The sequence below is a fragment of the Lissotriton vulgaris genome, chromosome 10 (assembly GCF_964263255.1).
Source record: "Lissotriton vulgaris chromosome 10, aLisVul1.2, whole genome shotgun sequence".
In the NCBI taxonomy this organism is placed as follows: Eukaryota; Metazoa; Chordata; class Amphibia; order Caudata; family Salamandridae; genus Lissotriton; species Lissotriton vulgaris.
Window position 1 is genome coordinate 240,957,863 of NC_141698.1, and position 25,632 is coordinate 240,983,494.

Genomic DNA, 25,632 nt, shown 5'->3' on the forward strand with positions numbered 1-25,632 from the left:
TTTTATGGGGATCCCATGTTTAATACCACCTTAATTCATCACCCTATAATAAATGTATCCTTTTGACAACGTAGCAAGCGATGTTTCCCTACATCTTTGTCCATCTTTAAATAAGGCGAATAGAAATAGATTGTGCTGTGAATGTCCTCGTCCCTCACTGGCTGGCATCATCACAGCTACCCACCCACTGATTGCAATATACTTTTATTTTTTACCAAATTTGGCAAGGATCCCAAAAAAGAGGTGGTTGAATTCTAGATGAGTTCCCAGGGTAAGGTCTTGGATTTCTCAGGAACGTTAGCTAGGATCTTGACCTAGCTGAATTAGCTAGGTCTGAAGGCTCTCAAGTTGATTAGGAAACTTTGCCAGATTGGTACAGAGGGCAATTTTCATGTTGGGCGATGCGAATGCTGACATTCTCAAAGAGGTGCAGAAGTCTGCTAATATTATTATTATTATTATTATTATTATTATTATTATTATTATTATTATTATTATTATTATTATTATTATTATATGTCTTCTCGCAATTGTTTCTTTCATCTGTTACACTGTATGTATTTGTATACACTGTTTCTCTTTCAGGAGAGGTGATTCCACAACCATGATTATCGAAGCTACCATTCATTACATCTTCAGATGGTAGGTCATTCATGCATGGTATGTAGTCCTCATTACACTTTTTTGTCACAGTTGCAGTAGTGTTATTATAGGTCCTGAACAATGCCATTCTTGGCTGAAACATGTCCACTCTGCTTTTAACCTTGGCACCATGGTGACCGCCATAATAAAATTCATTTTTGGCATCATGTTAGTCAATTTTAACACACCACTAATCTATTAGCACATACACATTTTTTGAGCACTGCAACTCTTTCTTCCCACAGCCTTGTACACCACCACTCTGTGGCTTCCCATCACTGGTGGGTCCGTTACTAGAGTTCACTCACGATAACAACAGTGAGCAATCTAGTGGATATCAGTTTGCATTCTAAAAATCCCAGATGATGAAGTTCCGCCAATGGGTGGGCTGATGGGTTTTCTTTCCTTCACCCTTCAAACTTTGCAGTTTATACACACACTTCTTCCATGAGAAAGGGGACACTTTCTAGCCCATTCTGACTAGTAGCACCCCTTTAGTTGATATTAATTGCACATACAATATATCTTCTCTTCAAGTAGGCCTCTTGTGAACACTATGACAATATCGTGATAGAGAATATACAGTATCTCAGATCCATTTTGCGTTGAGTAACCATGGTATGGTAATATTGTATATATATTCCCTCTTCCTTTGTTATCCTTTTCTTTCCTGGTTGATTTTTCCACCTTTCTTTCCCTTTTGCTTCCGATGTATCTCTCTTTAACTCAGAGTTGAATAGGCATAGGACATTGTTTAAGTGAAGTCAAATGGTGATGGATTTTTGGTGTTAGTGATTAAATGACACAGACCCTTTCAGTTTTTGGGCCATTATTCATTAGATTGTTTAGAATAGGTTGCTGTGACTAGCAGTTTTTTATTCTTGGATTAACTATAAATATTGTGCTATCTATTTTACATGTTTTTATTTATTTATTTATTTATTTTTTCCACAGTATAAGTACTTTATTTGTGTGATAGCATATCAGGACTAAAACAGCAGTCTCTTAAAACACTTCTTGGACGCCAGTGGATCAACCACATGGACAAAAGATATGTACATCAAGCTTTTCCAAACCATTACTAGCATCAGCTCGACAGATCTGGACGTTTGGAAGTGCTGGCTTCATCTCTTCCCTCATGTGGCCGCTTTCTACTCAGTGGCTGAGCCTGTGGCGGTGGCATGGAGACGGGTTTTTCATTCATTACCATTCCAGCAAGGGTTTTCATACCTTCATCCTGAAGCCAAGGATGGTTCAAAGCTTGTTTCGTTGTATATCGCTTCTTTGGGTCAACCACCAGAAGTTTTTTCACAAGATCTAAGGCTGTGCTTGAAACATGCTCCCAAGCTGCTTGAATGAACCTGTACTCCCCAAGAGTGATTTGGTCTTTGAGTGGGATCTCCGAATCTTGCTCCGTGAATGGAGGATAACCACTCAGGCATACAAACAGAATAACCCCTAAACTCTAGCAATCCACTGCATTGCTATACCCAGCGGTGCCAGCTGTGGTTAATATTTCAGGAGCAAGGTAGGTTGGAGTGCCACATAATGTCCTCATGAGCGACGTTTCACCAAGAATCTTGGACTGGCCAAAATCTGTAATCTTTACACAACAGTGTTCAGCATTTGATGATAATAGTACATATATAAGACCCTAGTACAACACTGATATGGACTTTTGAATATTTGTATTTTGTTTAGGTTTTCTTGAATACAAATCATGGCTTCCTGATGAAGGCTGATAGCCGAAACGCGCGTAGCAACTACTAGAGTTTACAGCCATGTCAACATTGATTGTCGTTTTCTTCTTCAAATTAGTTTCTTTGATCTGATGAATTTTGAAAGATACTATTGAACTTTATTGACTGTGACACCCAAACATAAACTAGCACAGAATTAGTATCAGTATTGGATACTTTTATTATATGTATACATTTTGTTTAATTTAATCAAACAGAAAACCAAATAAAATTATGAAATTGCACTGTTGTTTATTATATATAATTGTTTCCATGAATATATATTGTTATTGATTGTCATATCGTGTTGCCCGTTTAGGTCCATAGGTTTTATTCACATTTCCTAAATATTTTTTCACAACTGATTGTATTCTATTTGTTGCATTCTATTTCCATAGTTACTTGTGCTGTCATGGAGAATGTACGGGGGGGATTCCAGCTGGGGATTCAAGGTGAAGCAGTTATGCTGAGACCTCTGAACTAGGCTGGTGTGTTGGGAGTATGCTGTGTATCTTGGAGAATAAAGACAGTAAACTTGTCTTGCCTTCGTGAACTCATTGAAGAACCTACTCTGATACCTCTTATCCACGCCTTGGTGCTTTCCAAAGATAATGATAAGTTATATCTATCTGGATAACTTACTTCTAATGGCCAAGGACAAGGCTCCATTGCTGAGTCAGCTAAACATGTGTCCACAGTTGCTCCAGAGTCTAGCCTTGCAAATAACTTCAGAAAAGTCATCCTTCACTGCTTCAACCCAAGTGGAATACCTGAGGATTTCTCATCGATGTTGAGGAATCCGTTCTGCAGTGGCCTCAGCAAAAAGTCCTCTTAATAAAGAAAGATATACAACACACTTTAGATTTCTTTCTCATCACTGTCAGGTATACCCTGGGTGTGGCCCCATAGCAGGTGGACCCCTGCTCTAGTTGGCCCTTTCACACCCTTGGGACCCCAGCACCTGGTGACATGGAATGCTACTCTTGGCACACCCTATGGTAGCACTCCTATCCCCCTGACCCGGCCGTGGGCTCATGTGGGTTGGGTGGTTCCCCCCCATCTAGACGTATAGCAAGTGGAGGAAATGCTAACACTCTGTCTATTGTGTGCCTCCCTGTCCTAATGTGTGTTACTGTTCTTGCCTGCCCTAATGTGTGTTACTGTAAAACTTATTTGGCACGCACGCCTGCCGAGCCTTACTCAATGCCGATGCTCAGGGTGCAGAGTCGACATTGCTTGAAGATGAACCCCTGTCCCATGTCTGAGATGCTTGGGCAGATCCTGTGAGAGGCCGTAATCAGGGCGGCCATCTAGAATTATGCCTGCACATAAGTCCCTGTTCTAGAACTAGTGATGCTTTGCATTGAGAACACTGCAGAGAAAGCATTGATCTGAAGTTCCTTTGTCATTCCATCTGCAGCAGACGCCTGGAATTCTGATAAGTGCTTATTGGCTGTGGGGGAGATTCGAGTCAGTGCAGATCTTAGAAGTTCATATTACTGTTGTGGGCCTTTAGGGGAAATCAGTATTATCGGCCTTCCGCTGATATCTAGCTTGGCTCAGACATTACTGGACATTGTCTGGGGGGGGTAGCAGGAGGACCTTGATTGTTTTGCTTGGCTTCCACCTTCACCTCTTGGACTGCTTGTTTACGGCCTGGTATTCATATCCCCGTGTATGATGTAATAAATGGGCGGGAGTATCATTTCCTTAATCTCGTGCTTTTGGTTGGTTGTAAGACTTCTGACCTCTTTCGTTTGAGGGGCGGACACCAAATCTTTATCAATAGTGTGTTGTTGTTTGCATGTGCTGTAACACTTAACTGACAAGCTGGACTCCAGCTCAGCAGGCATGAGGCATTTGAACTGAAGAGAATTACAGTGATTAATCAGAGTTTTGGCACCGGTCTGTGCCATAGTCCGTAAAGTATTAGCTGTTGGTTGCTTATGGTGTCAAGCGGCAGTAACCTTATATGACTGCATGACATTGTTATTATAGTTGATTATTTTGTCTTGTTTTTTCTATTTGTTAGTTTGCTGTAGACCCCTTACCCTTGTGCTCACTCTGCTCCCACTATGTTGAACTTCTAATGGCAACGGCGTGCTTGTGAGGGAGGGTCAGTCCATTCTGCCACCGCAACAGGCTCACCACACTGGACTGAAGTGAAACTTCTTGTGGCCACAAAACAATCACGCTAAGATCCTTAGCACATTTTGTTGCCCTTCTGGCTTTATCAATTCAGGTAATTTTTCCAGGCCTCTTTGACTATTGAGCTTTAGAAACGCTAAAACGTCACCATCTTCGCAGAGGCCTCTCTTATTCAAACATAATACAACTTGATCAGAAACCTCATGTAGAGCTAAAGTGGTGTATGTACCATTTAGGAACAGCAGAGTATTTTTTGCTACTGCCCCCAATCTAGTCTTTGAATCTGATGAATGTCTAACAGGTTAGGGCCAAAGTTGTGGCTAATACTTGACTGGGGGTACATGGTCAGAACAGGCGTCACATCTGCATATCAACTATTTAGAGATGCTTTCAGGCTCCTATGCAATCCAAACATTTGTTAAAAAAACAAATACGATGTTCAGTCCAACTAAGGATGCACAACATCTCAGCTGTGAAATACATCAATCACCTGGGACGAACTAAATTCAAACCTGTGGAAGAACTAAACACATTTTTTGGGAGTTCTGCCTTCGGAAAAAACATTCAATTAAGCAGAATATTTCCTATAAATCTCAATGTAATCACCTATTGTTGCTACACATATCTGCACGATTCCAGATATAGGTGTCTTCCTTCATATTCAGACATAGGTATTCTTTATTGAGTCGCATGTCAATAGATCTATTTTCTTCTTGTTTGAATGCTCAGCTCTCTTCCAATTACAACTGGAGACCAGATCCCCAGGTTGTGTCAAAGGATGCCTTTCTTCAGAGCAGGTCCTAATATCTCAATTACGACTTTCCCCTTTTAGCGCGATTGCAAGCGTTTTAGCTCAAGTATGTCATCAACAGGCTCAATTGGTCTTGATAACCTCCTTTTGGTATATAGATAGGGATTCAGATCCCTTTTCAACAGATGGAACCTTATGTGTATATGTCCTAGCCTCACTTGCTTCCTAGGGTAAAGCATATAGAACAGTGAAATCTTACAGGTCCTCTATTTCTGAGAAAAGATCAGAGGGGATGGAAAACCTGTAGGAGAACAGCCATTGATTTGTCGACTTTTGAAGGGAGCAAGATTTTCTAAACCTCCTTTACCTAAATATAACCAAATGTGAGACTTTAATATTGCAATTGTTAAATTCTTGGAATGATAACATTATAACATTGACCTTTCAAATATTTGCCAACTACATCAACTATGCCTCTGTGTCGGATTTCTCCAAAAAAAACACCTATCTGAAGTCAAGGTTTTAGATGTTTCTTCAGTTCATTATTCTCAGACAAATGTTTGTTTTCAGGTCCATATGAGAACGAAAACTAATTTGACATGTGTGCATTATACATCATTTCTTACACAGCCTAAACTATGTGTTGGAAATTGTTTAAAAGTGTTATTGCTAGAACAGCAAACTAAAACCGTCCTCTTTTGTCCAATTATTAGTTTCTTTTTGGAAACCTCACAAATTGGTCTCTTCAACTACCCTAGATTGCTGGGTCAAATGGATTTTGAGTTCGGTGGGCATAGACATTACACGTTTTGTTACACACACTACCAGAGGGGCCATGGCATCTGAAGCATTTTGGGCTGGTGCAGGTCTGGAGGACATTTTTAGCGTGCCAATTTGGCCCAATGTTTTTACCTTTACACCTTCTATTGCAACCCTATTACTAATTTAAGAAACACTGCTGTTTCTATGTTTTGATGAAGCACAATAATAGCTTCTGGCTTGTAATAAAACTGAGATTTCCCAGGCTTTAGTGAAGGTAAGACTTGATTTTATTAAAGACATGGAGGAGATTATTATCCCACCACTTTAATTCTAACCACCCCTTTTTTCTTCGTAGTGCCGACTGTAACAACAACTCCTTCCTCTTAAGAATCTTCATCAATCTACCAATTAGTTTGGGCTAGTGACAAACTCTTCTTCTTTTCTATCTACTTCATTGAAGTGATTGATGATCCTGGTTCAGCGCTTTTTCCATCTTCCTTCAGACAAGGCCAAAAACATTTCCTCTCTTCTAATGGCTGTCATAAATGTAATTGCTATATTTCCTATGATACATGATCCTTAACTGCTCTAGCAAGAAAAGAGTGCGTGTTGCTTTCAGTCAAGGCTATTATTGATGCAGGGTATTTTTTATTGGTTCTCTTTATGACATCATACTGTAGTTGTTTTCCAGATGATTGCTTGGAAAGGTAGTTTGTTTTTATGTTGGCTGCTGTTTAATTACTGCAAAAGAAGCAATTGATGGACGGAATGCTGGACAATGCAAACATTCACCCCCAGTCACAAGGATCTCGGTTAAATCCATCATTCTTTTGCTCACCACACCACTCCAGATTGGATCCAGCCATATGCAAATCAGCCTTGACCCTGTTCCTTTTGGGAACAGTCCAGCCCAAACTGCCAAGCCAGGTCCACCCTGGACCTGATACAAGCATTCAAGGACGGGTTTCAGGTCATCGGCCTTCATCAGCTAGGCTAGCTGGAATCCAGTGGTGTAGTGAACAAGGGACCCACGTCTGGGCATACTCTTCCCTCTTAGGGCGAAATATGCAAAAGAAACAATTGATGGACGGAAATCTGGACAATGCAAACATTTACCCCCAGTCACAAGGATCTGGGTTAAATCCATCATTCTTTTGCTCACCACACCACCCCAGTGTGGACCCAGCCATATGCAAATCAGCCTTGACCCTGTTCCTTGTAGGTGCTCAATTGTTGCATAAGTACTGGGCCATTACAGTGCCATGTAGTGAAATGCGTGTATGGGATTTCTTGAGCCCAAGAATCTTTCCCCATTCATCTTCATTACTGCTTATCATAGTAGGTATGGTATCTAGTAAATCAGGACGACTCGCCAGTGCCAGTTGTAAGGCATCTTTGTCAAAAGAGAGACCATGGTTCTCAGCCATGGTTCTTAAGTAGTCAAAACGTTGGAAGTAACCGAACGCTAAGCAGAACGTTCAGAGCAAAAAAGAGCTTAAAGCGTCACACCACTAATGGTAGCGCGAAGACTGTCAACTGATCAGTCGTTTTAAAAGGCCCGCCGCCTCACACGACTGCTCTAGAAACACGAACACAACCACTTGAAGAGGGCCAAGGGGAGTTTTTAAAGACCAGGCTCTGACATAATCCCCACATACATTCAACTACAAAAGAATGTCAGAAGGTCTAAACAGAAGGGGATGTAAACCAAAAATGTAAACCATAAGGCACACCGGACCTTACCACGTGTCCCAACACCTCGGGTCAACCCACCATGAGACCTATGAGATGGTCAGGCAAGGATGCCCATCAGTCACCACACAGAACCGCCCTTCATCAAATGGGATTCTCTTGCGTCTTTCTCAGAGGGAGGCAAATGTCTTCGCAGTCGAGGGCCTAGATGGAACAGCCCAGCCCGAACTGACGAGCCAGGTCCTCCCTGGACCGGAAACAAGCATCTTGAGACTGGTTTCTGGGCATCACCCTTCATCAGCCAGGCTAGCTTTAATACAGTGATGTAGTGAGCAAGAGACCCACATCTGGGCATACCCTTCCCACTTAGGACAACATATGCAAAAGAAATAATTGATGGACAGAATGCTGAACAATTCTAACATTCACCCCAGTCACAAGGATCTAGGTTAAATTCATCATTCTTTTGCTCACCATACCACCCCAGTTTGGACCCAGCCATATGCAAATCAGCCTTGACCCTGTTCCTTGTGGGAACAGTCCAGCTCGAACTGCCAAGCCAGGTCCTCCCTGGACCGGAAACATATCTCATAGATCTCTGGGATTAGAACCAAACACCATACCTGCTATTATTGTTAGATAATCTGAGATTGCACAAGGCTGGCAAGTTCAGGACCTCTTCTCTGCAAGAATGCCTCTCTCTGTTTTCAAATGGCACGTCTCCGTGTATATGTTATGATGTGTCTTTTTTAAAACAGCAGATGTGAATGTATGTTGTGTTTAAATGTCAAGCTACGTTGCTAATCGAGCACAGTGTTGTTTGACCTAATATGAGATGTTCAGAGTCCCAGAGAGAAGAAACAATAACAAATACATGTGCAAAATTTTGCTAAAATAATTCTGTGGCAGGCAAAGTGTGCAAAGCAAAGCAGCCTACAACTTGCGGTTAGTCCAAAATATGGGAGAAATAAGTTGGTGCAAAAGGGAACTCATGACAGAGTTATTCTCACAGAGCTGTGGTGGCAGTAGCAATGGAGATTGGATATACTAGGGAGAAAATATATTGCATCAGAGAACCTCTGAATACTCACACCAACAACCCCAAATTAGGGAGCACATTTTGTAAAATTTTGTGCGACAAATTAATGCTAATATAAAAGATGTAGAAAATATTAGGTCACGTGAATATTGGGAACGTAACAATAATATTGATTTTTAAAGAGAGTGAGGAAGGTACTATGAGTCTTTGGGTCATCCCAACACTACCTGAGCATTTGATTCTGGGTCCTGGCAGCCATGTTTTTGCACTTTGTTTAGGGAAACATATCAAAACTGAAGCTTAAGTTGAGTGGAAAGAGGAAGCCCCCTTAGCGACGTAAGAAATTCAGAGAAACAACAAAGCTAGGAAGTTAAGAAAGGAACAAAGAATAGTGAAACAGAAAGGCAAGGCCATTTACTTTGGGGAATCAGGAATATTGTTGTTATTGTTATTGTTATTTTGATTTGTAGCGCGCTCAATCACCTACAGGCCTCTAAGCGCTCGGGAATCGATGGTAAACAACAACTTTGACAGTACAGAGGGCATCCACTAGCCTACGTGGCTCACAGGGCTCTCCTGAACAACAGCGTTTTCAGCCCCTTTCTGAAACGTAGGAGGTTTCCTTCCTTTCGTAGTGGCTCAGGTAGGATGTTCCATAAATGCGGAACCAGCACCGAAAAGGCTCTACCGCCCTTGGTGGCAAGTTTGTACCGAGGGCAGACTAATAGCTGAGAGTCTGAGGACCTAAGAGCTCTCTTTGGGCTATACATTGCCAGGCGATCTTTGATGTAAGCAGGTGCCATGCCATAGATGGCTTTATGGGCGATGCACAGATTTTTAAATTCCACTCGCTCCTTAATAGGGAGCCAGTGGAGGCTTTGTAGCAGGGGGGATGCTTTAGTGTGTCTTGGCTGTCTGAAGATAAGACGAGCGGCATCATTCATCACCACCTGTAGCCTATTTATCAAGGTTTTTGGTAGGCCAAGGTAGAGGGCATTTCCATAATCTATGCGTGAAATCACAGTAGCTGCGACGATGGAACGTAGCATAGATTGGGAAATGATAGGCACTAATTTCCGTAGCTGTCGGATGATATTAGTACAGCTGCCCACCACTGAAGAGATTTGGCTGACCATAGAGAGGTCACAATCCAGTTTGATCCCCAGGCTCTTCACGTTCAAACTGGGTTTTGGGGCTGGACCTAACTCTGCGGGCCAGTAGAGGTCACACCATGGTGAGGTGGTAGATGAAATAACCAAGACCTCAGTCTTGTCTGGATTGATTTTTAGGAGGTTTCCTGTCATCCACTGGACCGTGTGTCTCAAGATATTCTGAGTGTGGAGTTGGGCGGTGTTTGTATTGTCAACACTCAGCAGCAGCTGCGTGTCGTCTGCGTAGTTATATACTGTGCAGCCCATACTCGCCAGGGAGGCAATCAGAGGCTGCAGATATAGGTTAAACAGCAGTGGGGATAGGGCCGAGCCCTGAGGTACCCCACATTCTATTTCTCCCACTGCGGAGATTTCTTCTCCGAGTTGTATTCTTTGTGTCCTTCCTGACAGAAAGGACTGCAACCACTCGAAAGCCCGGCCTTTGATGCCAAAGTCACTCAGCCTTTCCAGTAGCAGCGCATGACTGACGGTATCGAACGCCGCTGAAAGGTCTAATAAAATCAGGGCGCTCGGTTTTTACCGTCAGCCAAGCCTCTCAATTCATCCAGCACCGAGAGCATCACCAACTCGGTGCTGTGGTGTGCTCGGAACCCTGCTTGTCGTTCGTGAAGCAGGGAGTGGGACTCCAAGTACATGGACAAAGATTTTAATACATGTTGCTCCAGTACTTTAGAGAGGAATGGTAGCTGAGAGATCGGCCTATAGTTTTTTAGTATTGCGGGGTCTGCACCAGGTTTTTTCAACAGCGGTCTTACCCGCGCTTCCTTAAGTGCTGCTGGTAGTTGTCCTCATTCCAGGGATATATTTAGGAGATGGATGACTTGCTCCTCCAATAGTGGACGGGCTGCCTGAAAAACTTTAGGTGGACAAGGGTCGGCTGGAGATCCAGATTTGATTCTGGCCATCAACTGCTGCAGGCTCAAGATGTCAATCTCTGGAAACAGTGTGATAGCACAGTCAGTTTGATTTTGGGGGATTATAGGTGGAGCCATTCCATTAAGCGGCCCATTTTTTATGTCCTGGATGATGGTTCTTACTTTCTCCAAGAAATAATTCTGAAAGCAATTGCAGTTTATGGGAGACTGAACGCTGTCTGGTTTTTTGGTCAACTCCGACAGGATCTTAAAAGTCTCTTTCTGCACGTTGACTGCCTTACTTAGACGGGATTCGTAGTACTCGGCTTTGGCAAGGATGAATATACTAATAATCCTTCCTCCTTATCAACAGAAATTCTATACGAGCACCATTAGAGCTTTAAAGATTGCCAGTGGGAAGATCCGACATTAAAAGTTGGCTGACAACAAGTAGTAAAGTCGAATCTGGCAATTATAAAGTAGGGACATATTTTCTGATTTGCACTGGATTGATATATAGAATATCAGTAGTACAAATGTTAAGTAGTACCAAAACCTTTCAGAGAACAGGTATTATATCTCACCCGCAATCAAAGAAGAGGGTGCCATATTGTGGTACTGAAAATTCTGGATAAAAACCCGGTACCTCAGTTGGCGCCCAACGTGGAGCGGTATCAGCGGTACCGGTCCAAGCCAGAGGTTCGTGAGGAGCTTCGTGTGAAAATTCTGGAGGAAGGCCATCCACTTCATCGACCCCTGTATGTTGACGTGGTCCGAAAGTCTTTGCTGCGAGGTTCCCCGCGTCCCGACGGCTACGAAGGACTGCTGCCCTGACTATCGCCCTGTTTTGGACGCTTGATGATTGGTAGAGCGAAACGATAGACGAGTCTTCTGGTGACGTCATCGATCAGTCCTTAGTTTGGTTCTTAGTTTGGTATCCCTTTGGGATCGCTTTGATTTGGAACTTGCAAGCGCCAAAGCCGAAGGACTCACTTCACCTACAACAAGCCGAAACCCACCAACCACCTCCAACCAACTCTGCAAAGAAACTGGAACAAAATCACCATCGACCTAATCTCCTCATCGCTCCTTCTAAACACCCCAGCCCACTCTTCTAACCCAGACCAAGCCGCCGCCAACTTCACCCTATGGTTATCCAACACCGCCGACATCCTAGCATCACTGAAAAAACGTCAACGCAAACCTAGCAACAAGAAGGCCTCATGGTTCAACGATGATCTTAAGAAGTCCAAGAAACTCTGCCGCTCCCTTGAAAAGGCCTGGAAAAAAGACCCAACCACTAGCACCAAGGACGCCTTCAAAAACGCCACCCGCACACACCACCAACTAATCCGAAAGGCCAAGAAAACAGAATTCAAGGATCGACTAGACAACAACGCCCACAACAGCAAGGAACTTTTCAACATCGTCAAGGAATTTACCAACCCCTCGGCCAACTCCAACGACATCACCCCTTCTCAAGCCCTCTGCGACTCCCTGGCTTTATTCTTCCACAACAAAATTGCAGACATCCACAACAGCTTCGACAACCAACCCAGAGACCAACCCACCCAACCATATGCTGAACATTCTCCCCCCTTGAACGCTCTTAACGACTGGAACCCAATCTCCACTGAGGACACCATCCGCCTGATGAACTCTATCCACTCAGGATCCCCCACAGACCCATGTCCTCACCACATCTTCAATAAAGCAGACTCCGTCATAGCACCGCACCTCCGAGACGTCATCAACTGCTCCTTCAACTCCGCCACCTTCCCGAAAAGCTGGAAACACGCTGAACTCACCGCCCTTCTGAAAAAAACCACAGCGGACCCCACCGAACTCAAAAATTACCGCCCCATATCGCTTCTTCCATTCCCAGCCAAAGTCATCGAGAAAGCTGTCAACAACCAACTCGCCGCCTTCCTCGAAGCCAACAAATCCCTCGATTCCTCACAATCTGGCTTCCGAGCAAAACACAGCACTGAGACCGCCCTCATCGCAGCAACAGACGACATTCGAACTCTACTGGACAATGGAGACACAGTCGCCCTCATCCTCCTCAACCTCTCTGCAGCCTTCGACACAGTCTGCCACAGTACCCTTTTACAATGCCTCAGAAACATCGGAATACAAGGAAAAGCACTCGAATGGATCACCTCGTTCCTCACCGGAAGAACCCAGAGAGTCCGCCTTCCACCATTCAAATCCGAAGCCACTGAAGTCATCTGTGGCGTACCACAAGGATCCTCACTCAGTCCCACCCTCTTCAACGTATACATGAGCCCCCTTGCGGCCATCGCTCGCCAACACAACCTCAACATCATCTCCTACGCGGATGACACTCAACTGATCCTTTCTCTCACCAATGACCCCAGCACCGCCAAAACAAACCTACACGAAGGAATGAAAGAAGTTGCCGAATGGATGAAACAAAGCCGTCTGAAACTGAACTCAGATAAAACAGAAGTCCTCATCTTAGGTACATCCCCCTCTGCTTGGGACGACTCTTGGTGGCCGGAAGCCCTTGGAAAAGCACCCATACCGACAGACCACGCACGGAACCTAGGCGTTATCCTGGACTCTTCACTCTCAATGAACAGACAAGTCAACGCCGTATCCTCATCCTGCTTCAACATTCTTCGCATGCTCAAAAAAACATTTCGCTGGATCCCCACCGAAACCAGAAAAACAGTCACCCATGCTCTGGTCATGAGCCGACTGGACTACGGAAACACCCTCTACGCAGGTACTACCGCTAAACTCCAGAAGAAACTCCAACGAATCCAAAACGCCTCAGCCAGGATCATATTAGACATCCCACGTAACGAACACATCTCTGGCCACCTGAAAGACCTCCACTGGCTACCCGTCAATAAGAGGATCACTTTCCGACTGCTAACCCGCGCACACAAATCACTCTACGACATCGGCCCAGAATGCCTCAACTCACGACTGTCCTTCTACACACCCTCCCGCCAACTACGTTCTTCCAGCCGAGCCCTCGCCACTGTTCCCCGCATCAACAAGACCACCATGGGAGGCAGATCCTTCTCATACCTGGCAGCTAAAACATGGAACTCACTCCCCACCTACCTTCGCCTTACCCAGAACCACCTAGCATTTAGAAAGCAACTTAAAACTTGGATATTTGACAAGTAAGCGTCCTCTCCTCCCTAAGCGCCTTGAGACCCTCTGGGTATGTAGTGCGCTATATAAATTCTCTGACTTGACTTGACTTGACTTGTGTATTCACGAGACTATCGTATTCGATAATCCTTTGAAGTTTGAAGCTAGACTAGAGAGCGAAGATGCCTGGTCTTAGCAGACTTGGGAATTTGTTTTGTCTTGGTTGTAGTAGGGATTCCCGGTCGCAGGACTCGTGTCCGGTTCCTCCTATTGGAACTCCAACATATGAATTGTATGTGAAGCATGGCGTAGGCCCTATCACACATAACGAAGTATGGATCCGATACACCAGAAAGGATGGTGTTTTAAAATGGCCCCAATATGGTAGCTTTGACACAGAAATTTTGGATAATTTAGAGGTTAAACTTTTTAAGAAGAAAGCCCGGCCGGCAATGTTTGACTCTTTTCGCCTTTGGCGCAAAGAAGCCAAACAGAGAGAAATGAAATTAGCGAAGAAAAATAAACAAGAACGAGGTATGTCAATGGTACAAGCTGCTGTTGCATTTAGGGATAACGAAGAAGAGCAAGAAAGTAAACAGATGAAACGAGTAAAGAAGTTAGCGGCAGATAGATGCTACCCAGTTTTGTCGACTAAAGAACAGGAAGCAAGGAACGATCTTGAGAAAGATCCGTTAATGTCACATCTCCTGAGTTCGCCACCCCCTTATGCACAAAATGCTACGGCACCACCGCCACCAGTTGTGGCTGTACAACCTCCGATTATTATGCCTCCTGTGATTGCTCCACAATCAGCTCCTCTTCCGTTGGTTACCGTTCCTTTGGCGCAGCCTCCTTAGGGGCCGCCAACTTTGCCTTTGCCTGCTACTTCTACGTCTGTTCCTAATGCTCCTCCTGCTCCAACTCTGGATTCTTCCCTTATTCTTTCTTCTTCTCCTTCTACCAGACAGCGAATAACTGCTGCCTTTCCTGGTTTCTTTTCTCCTTGGTTGGGACAATTGGGTATGTCCCCTGCTACAGAGCGTAGACAATCACGCAGTCAGTTGCCTGATTCTAGAGAGAAAGAGATATTGGATCGTTTGGCACATAAATAGGTTACAGACCCAATACGATATGATTTAGAATCTATTATGGATGTCTTCCATCAGTGGGAAGCATCGAAGCAGAGATACGTCTTTGAGAAAATGTGTGTTTTCCTTTGCGAGGAAATGGAGGAAGATAATTCGGAACGCAATATGTCTGAGTTGTATCGTGTGCGGTTCGAATTTGCAAAGGGCACAATTGTGGGTTCTGATGTTAAGACAGCAGTTGCGACATTGTTGTCGTTTAGGAGTGAGAGTGTTTCCCAGTCGTTGTTTGACTCTGAGGTTAAGCGGAAGGCAAGACAATATCCAATGAGAGAGGTTCCCCCGGTGTGGAAAGAGGAAGTGGCTGCTGGTCCAGGTAATAATCGTTCACTTATACCGGCTCATTTTCAGCGCGTCTGGGTGCATGTTCCATGGAAGCGCGCTGAAGTTTTAGCTATCAAACAGTCTGTACCTGATCCACGCTGGAATCCAGCAGGGTACTATAAGGAACTGACTCAGACCGTGGGTTCGTGTATTATGAATTTGGCGGACATAGACATGTTGTTTGGTAATGTTGTTCCACAACCTATTTGGAGTAAGATTCGTCATACAGATCATGTGGCTGAATTGGGTGATACATGGGTTAATCTTAGGGATGCCGACAATAGACAAGTAGGCGGTGCTAAGCCTGAGGATCTGATTACTGAACTCCCTGATAAGATTATTACGTATATGAAGACTTTAATGCCCGAATTGCGTGTTAATTGGGACAAGTTGTCTGCGTGCAAACAGAAAAAGGATGAAACTGTGTCTGACTTTTTCACATGGTTTGAAGAGACTTTTGTAGATCATAGTGGTCAGGATATGTCCACTGAGGGTGGCCAAAGATTGTTTGTTGACAAATTTGTACATAATTTGCTTCCTGAATTATGTAATAAGTTGAAGGATTCTGAGAGTGCTTGGGCTGTTTCCACGTCAGCATAGATTTTAGCCACGGCCCAGTACTATGAGAATAGGCAAAAAGATGAGTTAGAGAAAGCGGATAAAAAGACTAAAGAATTAAAAACTAAAGTCCTTCTACAGCAAGCTTATCCACCTCATACTAGTAGTCAGCGCGACTATCAGCAACCTCAGCAATATTCGAGGAACTCGCAAAGAAACAAGTCTTCTCAGCAGCGTTTACCGTATGGTCCCAATCAGTGTGCGTATTGTAAAGAAGAGGGTCATTTCAAGAGTAGTTGTCCGGTCTTGTTACAGCGTACGAATGGTGCTTCTGGTGCAAGAGGTCGAGGTGTTCAACAAGCTCCTAGAGATAGGGGACGTGGAAATTTCCCCCAGAACACTCGTTCCTTCCCGCCTCAGAATTCCATGAATAGTTTCGACCAGCAGAATAACGCGTTTGCTAGGACGGCTCAGTACTATGCTGATGACTACTATGCAGAAAATGAGAATATGGAAGGTGATGATTGCTAGGACAGCCATGGACAAAGAGAGGGAGTTGTTTCAGTCCCAGTAGATCAGAGTGGGCCTTACGTTGAGGTGATTACATCAGGTGTGTCAGAGCCTTTTCTGTTGGATACTGGTGCTACAAAGAGTTCTATTATGCACTCAAAACTCCCTGGTGCACCTTTGTCTGGCGAAATGAATGTTTCAGTAGGTTTTTCTGGCGCCCCGGTCAGGAACCCGATTTCTAGTCCTATGTCCCTTTCTGTTGGACCTTGTGAGTTCGAAGCACCCCTCATTCTTACAACAGGTTGTGGTGAAAACTTATTGGGGTTGGATTTGTTGAAAAGATGATATGCAACTTTGTACTGTTCTCCTTCGGGAGTACAACTTACACTAGGTAAGAAAGTGGTTTCTCCAATATATTTGTCGAAGGATAAACTTCCGACAAAATTGTCTTCTCTTCCGGATATTCTTTGGGCTACTGGACCTAATGATGTGGGTCTCTTGGAAATAGCGCCATATGTTGTAACACTGAAAGCCAATGTTAGAATGCAGCGCATTCCCCAATACAAGATCTCTAGTGAAGGTGAAAAGGCGTTGTTAGCGATCATTTATGATCTGATTGAGAAAGATGTAATTGAAGAGACAAGAGGCAACGTTTGTAATAATCCTGTTCTGCTGGTTTTGAAACGTACTGATCCTTCCCAGCCACCTGTTTACAGATTTGTGATTGATCTTAGGGAGGTCAATAAAATAGTTGTGCCACAGTTTCCCGTTGTCCCTGATATCACTGCCCTATTGACTATGATTCCAGCTTCACCCACTTGGTTCTCAGTGATTGACTTGAAGAATTCTTTCTTCAGCATCCCGATTGCAGAGGAGAGCAGGAATATTTTTGGCTTCAGTTTAGGAGGCCGAAGTTTCCGCTTCAAACGCTCTCCTCAGAGCTACTGCGAAAGTCCATCAATATACAGTCAGGCTTTAAAAACACAGCTTGACACGATTGTTTTACCTGACGGCGCTACCCTTATTCAATACGTCGATGATTTGCTAATAGCTGCAGATACTGAGGATATTTGTAAAGAAGCCACATTGTCGTTGTTGCGTCATTTGTGTGATCTGCGCCACAAAGTCTCTCTTTCAAAATTGCAATATTGTCGACAAGAAGTAACCTACTTAGGTCACCTCTTATCGAAGGAGGGAAGGAGCTGACCCCAGAAAGAATTCTGGCAATTGCAAAATTGAGTGTCCCAAGGACACAGAGAGAAGTGCGTGCTTTCTTGGGTATTACATCATACTGCAGACAATGGATACCTAATTTTTCCTTATTGGCCAAACCTTTGGTGGCATTAACTTGTAAAGATACACCGAATCCCATTCCGTGGTCTGAAGAGTGTCAGAAAAGTTTTTCCGAATTGCGTGATGCATTGTGTTCGGCTCCTGTGTTGGGTACCCCGACTACAGTAAGCCCTTTACATTGTATGTACATGAGAAAGAAGGTTGCGCATTGTCAGTTCTGACACAGTCTTTCGGGGACAAACAGCGTTCATGCGCGTATTTTTCGGCGACTTTAGAGCCGGTAGTTAAGGCGTTGCCAAGTTGCTTGAGAGCCACTGCGGCAGCAGCTGTCTCTATTCAACAGTCTGCTGGGTTAGTAATGAATAACATGTTATTTGTGATGGTCCCGCATGCAGTGGACATTCTGTTAAACAGAACAAAGACACAGCACTTAACTAGTGCTCGATTGTCAGGGTATGAGCTGACACTGTTGGCAAGTCATGTGCACATAAAGAGGTGCAATACATTAAACCCAGCCACATTGTTGCCGATTTTAGCCGAGACAGATGATGATAGTGAAGATCAGCATGACTGTTTTCTGAGAACCGAAGAAGAGACGAAAGGAAGAGTAGATCTTAGAGACACTCCTCTTCCAGAATGTGATGGTACTTTGTGGGTTGATGGTTCGTGTTTCAAGTTGCCAAATGGTGATACGACTGCAGTATATGCTGTGACGACTTTGCATACGATTGTTGAAGCTGCACGTATCCCACACAATTCAGCGCAAGCAGCAGAGTTGATTGCACTTACAAGAGCGTGTGTGTTGGCAAAAGGAAAACGAGTGAACGTGTACACAGACAGCCAGTATGCATTTGGTGTGGCTCACAGTTTTGGACGACTGTGGAAAGAACGTGGGTTCCTGACTTCGCATGGTGCTAAGATCCAGCATGGTCAGTTGGTGAATGAGCTTCTCGAGTCACTGACCTTGCCGTTACAGGTTGCAATTGTGAAATGCAGTGCACACAAAAAGGTTACGGATGATGTTGGTCGTGGAAATACGTTTGCGGATGAAGTTGCGAAAGAAACTGCTAGGAATGTAATGAGTCGAATGTATGTTGCAGGCCCTGCGAGATGGATTGGTGATGTTGGTATGTGTGAAGATACGATTGAGAGTGTGAAGTCCATTCAAGCTGAAGCCACAGAGAAAGAGTTGAATGAATGGAGAGAAAGTAAGGGTAAATTGGATGCGAATGGTTGTTGGGTTGAATTGTCAGAGCATCAGCGATGGTTGTTACCCGATGCGTATGTGCTTGCAGTGGTGACAATGGCTCATGGAATGGCTCATATCAGTGTGAAAGGGATCTGTAAGTTGTTAGCTCCAGTATGGCAATATGCTGGAATGCCTAAGTGTGCAGAGAATGTGGTTAAGAATTGTATGGTGTGCCTGAAATACAATCCTGGTAGGGGAACCCCAACTCCAGCTGGTCATTTTGCGCCTCCAACCTATCCGTTCGAGGTTTTGCAGCTAGATTTCATCCACATGGAAAGGTGCAACAATTTGAAATACGTACTCGTTGTTGTTTGTGCCTTTCCAAGATGGGTCGAAGCATACACCTTAAAGGACAATACTGCTTTGTCCACAGCCAAAGCCCTTGTCAAAGAATTTTTCCCCAGATTTGGAATGCCTAGAATGGTTTTGAGTGATAATGGGAGTGAATTTGTGGGTCGAGTGATGAAGAAAGTGTATGAGGGGCTAGGCATTCAGCAAAAGTTTCACGCTGCAAATCACCCCCAATCAGCTGGACTAGTAGAGTGCTATAATGGCTCGTTAAAACTGAAACTGGCCAAGATTCAAGCAAGCACAGGCCTTAAATGGCCTGACGCTCTGCCCTTGGCACTCCTATCAACGAGAATGACTGTTCACTCTAGAGTGGGACTTAGTCCCTATGAAATTGTGTTCGGCCGCCCGGCCAACATATGGGGAGTGCCAAGGCCCACCAGGTTTAGCGTAATAGAACACCCTGTACTGCTTGATTATCTGTATGAATTGACGGCTAAATTGCGTGTTTTACACCAACAGGTCCACGACACTCTACCTCAGGCCTCTGAAGCTCCAGGGCATTCTATCGATCCTGGCTCCTATGTGCTGGTTAAGAATTTCCAGCGAACAAAGAATGACCAGCCCCGGTGGACCGGCCCTCATCTAGTTCTTCTCTCGACAAGATCAGCTGTTCGAGTGGAAGGAAAGAAACACTGGATCCACGGCAATCATTGTAAGAGGGTCCCACTGCCTCTTCCGTACGACCGGTGGGTCCAGGAGGGAATCGCTGACTCTGAAACTGAGACCGTGCCTCGTTTCCTACCTTTTAGCGATGCACGTATAAAAGGAACAACTTCTGAAAAGGAGAGCGACAACATTTTGCAAGAAGCTGGGCCTCCGTCAATTTGATTGAACACTACAGAGCCTGAACTCCTATTCCAAGACCAGACAGCACCTGGCAGAAAATGTTACAATTTAAGGCCAAGAACTATGACTATGGACAAATAAAATATTTATTTTTTACTTTTTGTGCAGCTCTCTCATCCGAGAAACTTGCTCATTTTTCTTTTTCGAACCGCCATCCGGTTCTGCTGCTAGGGTCGGGGTTGCCCAAGTCGACAGTTCTGGTTGATCTAAGGGAGTTGCCCTGGACTAACAGAAGCACTCTTCAGCAGAAACAACCTACCACCGCGGGCAGCAAATTAGAGAGGATGGAGTTTTCTGAGATGAAGAGACCTGCCAAACGAATGAACTTTAAAGATAAAATGTGTATATTAATGTCAAAGAAGAGATTGTTGATATGTTGTATTTCTATGTTGCTTGGTGTCATGATATTTTTATTAGGATATGTTTTATACACTTTTCAAGTTCCATTTGCACCCACTACACAGCCCATACCTCCTCCTACTGTTTCCTCACACTCTTTTCACCCCCTGCCTGAAAATGAGTCCTCTAGAAGATTAGAGTTTATTAATAAAATTCAGCTCTTACACCAACACCAATTAGTAGTAAACACAACTAACTGCTGGGTGTTTTATCTTATGCGCATACGACAGACAAGGGTATCCCATACCTGGTCTTACCATTTACTACAATGGTTCATTATGGGCGTTTCAAACAATGTTCATATTTGCCATTGAACCATATTCCCCACGTTCCACGAAAAGTAACTCAAGCAACAAAACATTAGTAGTAGGAATTGCAAATATGAGCAGAACAATTGACTTGTAAAGATGAGTTGCAAGCTTATGTTAAATGGAATATGACGAAATATGGAGTTGCTTTAAGTGAGAACCAGCGAGCGAAGAGATCCTCCTCTATTTGGATTGTACCCCATCAGGGTCACCTATGTCTGCAAGGTAATGGCAAAAATCCCAGAGCTCAGTTGGGGAAGAGCGTCTGCCCGGAAACATATGTGTTTGGATCTCGAAATTCTCCTTTGTTCCTAGCAGCTAAGGGTACTTATTTCATCTGCCATGATAGAGCCTATACATGGTTGCCCCTTGACTTCTCGGGCACATGTTTTGTCTTGTTCCTGTTGCCTCCCACCTACACGGCCGCGGCAGATTACCATAGGACAAGGATAGTTAGAGGTGTCATCAGTAAAGAAGACACTGCAGGACAAGAATTCGAAGATTTTGCAAAGGGTTTTCTGCCGTTTTGGGGGCCGATGGTGAACAGTAGGAACATAAGGCAATTGACGAGGGTGGTTGAGTCCAGTGTAGTTGAAACTGCCGGTGCCCTTAGTAATTTGACTGCTGAGCTCCAGTCGGATCGCCTTATGACTCTCCAAATCGCGTTAGATGCCATACTTGCAGACCGTGGTGGGGTATGTAAAGGGATCCAATCAAGTTGCTGCATTTTTATCCCCGATAACGCTCCGACGGTATACCAGGCCATCTCCAAACTGCATAAGATCTCTGAATCCATTCACGTGGATGAAGGAGACTGGTCCTTGATGGGGTGGTTCTGGGAACTGATATCTGCCTGGGGATGGAAGATTTTGATAGTCATTGGGATGATCTTAGCCATCCTTTTCCTGTTCTGTCTGTGTATACAGTGTGCTCCTGCAATATGTGGCCTCTGTGCTACATCATGTGTAAGGAAACCTGCATCAAGAGACGAACTAAGTAATAGGATGATGCTACAGCAACATCTCAATGACTTCATGAATACAGACCTGGACTCAGGTTAGCATGAGTATAGGTTATTGCCTATGTAAGGGCAAAAGGAGGGTCTGTGGTACTGAAAATTCTGGACTCAGCTATCCTGCGGTACCGAAGCTCTGCACTCGTGTCATAAATATCATCGGATCATGGCGATTTTGGTACTAGCAGACCGGTAATGACTTAAATACTATACATAAGCATTTTCGTCACGATCGAGTGACGAAAACACCCTTAAATCGAAGTTTTCGTCTTGAACCCTCGGGTTCCATTTTGTGAGCGGCAGCCATTTTGTGATTGCCCTCACATAGCCAAATAACTAAGGCCGAATTCGATCTGAAGGACATGTACACCTTTGCTGACTCCTCTGTGACCTGGGCGAGCTGACTCCACTGCCTCAAGCCAAACCTGTTCGGGCAGATCCTTTCCCAGTGGCCGAATGAGATTAGTATCAAGGCACAACATGTCATAAACCTTTCATCGCACACCAACTATGCCTAATCTTGCACACACCTGTCCCTGTTTCTTGCTTTATGACTTGCTTTACGAGGAGGAGGTGCCCGATTTTATTGGGGGTCTGTCAATATCTGATGGAAATACTGGACCTTGCCGGGTAATTAATTATGAGCTGGACGAACAGAAATGTGGGCTTGTCATCATGACTCTGCTTTTTCCTTTGTAGTAAAAATATTTGGATGGTCAACTATAAAATAAGGAATGTTTGCCTGAAGCTTATTATTTTGTATAAAAAGAGAAGGCTGACTTTGTAAATTCGAGCAGTCTCCTGAGAACATACATGCTGTTGTACTTCTAGGATACCTGTTACTGGCTGCAGCCAATAAATACGATCTTTGACTTCACCTAGAAGACTCTGTGTTTCTGTAGTCTGAAACAGGAAGGACTCGAGGTCTTTGGGTGTTCTCCCTGGCACTGCCGGGTCCATAAAAACCCGGTACCTCAATATAGGAGCTGATAAAAGCTACTATGTGGAAAGTTTTCCTGTACGGGGATTTTTTTCTGGACATTCACCACAAGTATTGTTCAGCATATCGTACATGCCAGTCCTACAATCTTAAAATAATAAGAGCTAATTTATTTTCTTTAACTAGAATTGACACTCAATTTAAAAGAGTGGAAAGGAACGTATGGAGTCTGTCCGTTATTTCCTTCCTCCAAAGAGATCCAGTACGTTCTTGTTTTAGAGGACTGTGCCACGAGGTTTACCCAAAACTATTCCTTTACCCAGTAGACAACAGCTACAGTGGCACAATCAATGATATCTTTTTGGTCCAAGTTTACCTGAAATAGTCACAGACCAAAGAATTCCATGTACATTAGAACTGATGACTCCAACAAGTCATGTGTTAGGAGTAAAGTAGATAAGAACTTCAGTCTACCGTTCAGAGACTAATAGATTGGTAGAATGGGCTAGGCACACACCTGATCAGTGCTTGGATATCAATGCAGATGATAGTGTGCTATACAATTAACATAACATACCCTTCCCCCACGTCCAAGGCCCTTTTGTCCCTTGTCTGGAAAGAATAGAATCAGACCACACTGGAGCTACTTTCAGTCATGTGACCATGGACACTAACAGAAAGCACATTTGGTTTAGTTACAAAAATGGCAACTTTCTAAAAGTGGCATTTTCCGCATAGTAATGTAAAATCAGACTTTACCATTAAAGGTGATTTTAAATTACGGTTCAGATAAGTAAAAGAAGTATTTATCTGCTTCCAAACTGAAGTTGCCAATTATTAACTGTAATAGGGTAACCCAGTTTTAGTCTATTGGAGAGTTAGCCTTGCTGCAGTGAAAAACGTATTTAGGCATTTTTACACTGTCTGCACAAGTAAAACTTAAGTGCACATGTCCTCCTTTTTAACTACCATGCACCCTGCCCTGTTTTCCTCTAAGTTTACCTCATGGGTGACTTCTAAGGGCTAATAAGGAAGGTTTAGGCCATACAAAAGATTTATTTTATCAGGTCAAAATGGCAGTTTAAAACTTTACTACAGGCTGCAGTAGCAGGCCAGAAACATGCTTTAAGGCCCTACTTTAGTGGGTGGCACAATGCGTGCTGCAGCCCACTATTAGCATGTAATTTATAGGCCCTTCGTGCAGGTAGTTCCATATACTAAGAACTTATAGGTTAATTAAATGAAACAGTCAGTCAGTCAGTCAAATTTACTTTATTCGGTTTATGTGCAAATCATAAAAGCATACTAAAAGACATATAGTGTCAAAAGAGATATAAAACGATGATTTACAAATAAAAAACATTACAAAAAAATAATAAAAGATTATGCGAATATTTACATACATAAAACAGCCAGGAAGGCAGTTTGGGTAAATTTGATCAGGACATGACAATAGGTCAAAACATGTACAATCTGGGCTTAACTTATTTTCCTTATGGTTCTTACAACAGCGGAAAGAAAATGGGCAATGTTAAAAATGTCCCATACGTTTGTCATCATCTGCAGATAGAGTAGAGCTGGCTTGACTTGCATAAATCCCTTATTAACTAAAATGGGAAGAATAAGGCACTTCCGGGTACCAGTAAGATGCTCACAAAAAAACATAAAGTGCATAGTATCCTGCCCAGAGAAATTGTCACAAGTGCAGGCCCCAGGATCTTCAATCCTCTTCCAGCCTGGCAAATCACCAAGGAGAAAATTAAATTGATTTAATCTGAACCTAGTCAATAAAAATCGGTGATTAGGGTTAGTGACAATATCCAAGTATGGTTCTATGGACAGGGTAGTTTTCCGTAATTGATGAGCCCTTACTGTCACCTTTTCCAGCTCCATCTCTTCTCTTGCCATACTGGCTACTTGCCGGTATGCTTCTTTAGTTCATTTTACATCTCCCCTTTGTAACTTTCCTGGTGATTTATATAATTCCGGTCTACCCAGCTTTTCTGATAGATTAAGGGAAATTTTGAGCCAGTGAATACAATGTCCACGATCAAGCGCCATACAATTTTTCAGGCTTTCGTGGTTTAGCACCAATTCAGGGTTTAACCAAGTCACTATCCATTTTCACAAGGGTGCCATAGCAATTGAGTCTTCAACAAAGCCTATTCCACATATCTGATGGACAATGCAATTGGCTGTTGATTGCGGGACGGATAGAATGTTCCTAAGGAACCTATCTTCAACCATCTGGACTGCCTTCACGTTCTTAATGCCCCACAGATCGGCCCCATACATTGCAAGGGATGCACATTTAGCTTTATATATTTGAAAAAGGGCTTTCATTGGTCTGGCACCTAGTTTGCGAGCAAAACCTAGGACAGCCGATGTTGCTCTGATCAAAACAGTTTTCTTTGCTAAAATTTGAGTTCCCCAGGATCCCTGATCGTCGAATAGAACTCCCAAATAGGGGAACGTCAAGACCCTAGTTCAGTGTTTCCCAAACTGGGGTCCGCGGACCCCCAGGGGTCCATGACACATTCCCTGGGGGTCCGTAGGCAACAGTTTTAAAAGCACAGAAAAGTTTCTTGTATAATTAGCAGCTTTCCAGCAACACTAAGTGTCAAGATCATGCCAGTGATTAATGTACCTGCTGGAGCTGAGGAGAGTTTTGTTCAGTGGCAGCTTTGACTTCACTAATGTAGCACAGAGGGTTAATGTGCCTACTGCAAAGAACGTGTAACATGTATTTTAAAACGCAGTATT

The 25,632-nt window shown here is 43.7% G+C and overlaps 1 protein-coding gene and 1 pseudogene across 3 annotated transcripts in view; both read right to left on the bottom strand.

Annotated features, from left to right (window-relative positions):
* The window catches only part of NOS3 (nitric oxide synthase 3), a 1,079,476-nt gene that overhangs the window by 9,579 nt on the left and 1,044,265 nt on the right, over positions 1–25,632 (bottom strand). The gene's annotated exons all lie outside the window — the stretch shown is intronic.
* Positions 1,662–24,777, bottom strand: LOC147685035 (serine/threonine-protein kinase Chk2 pseudogene; annotated as a pseudogene).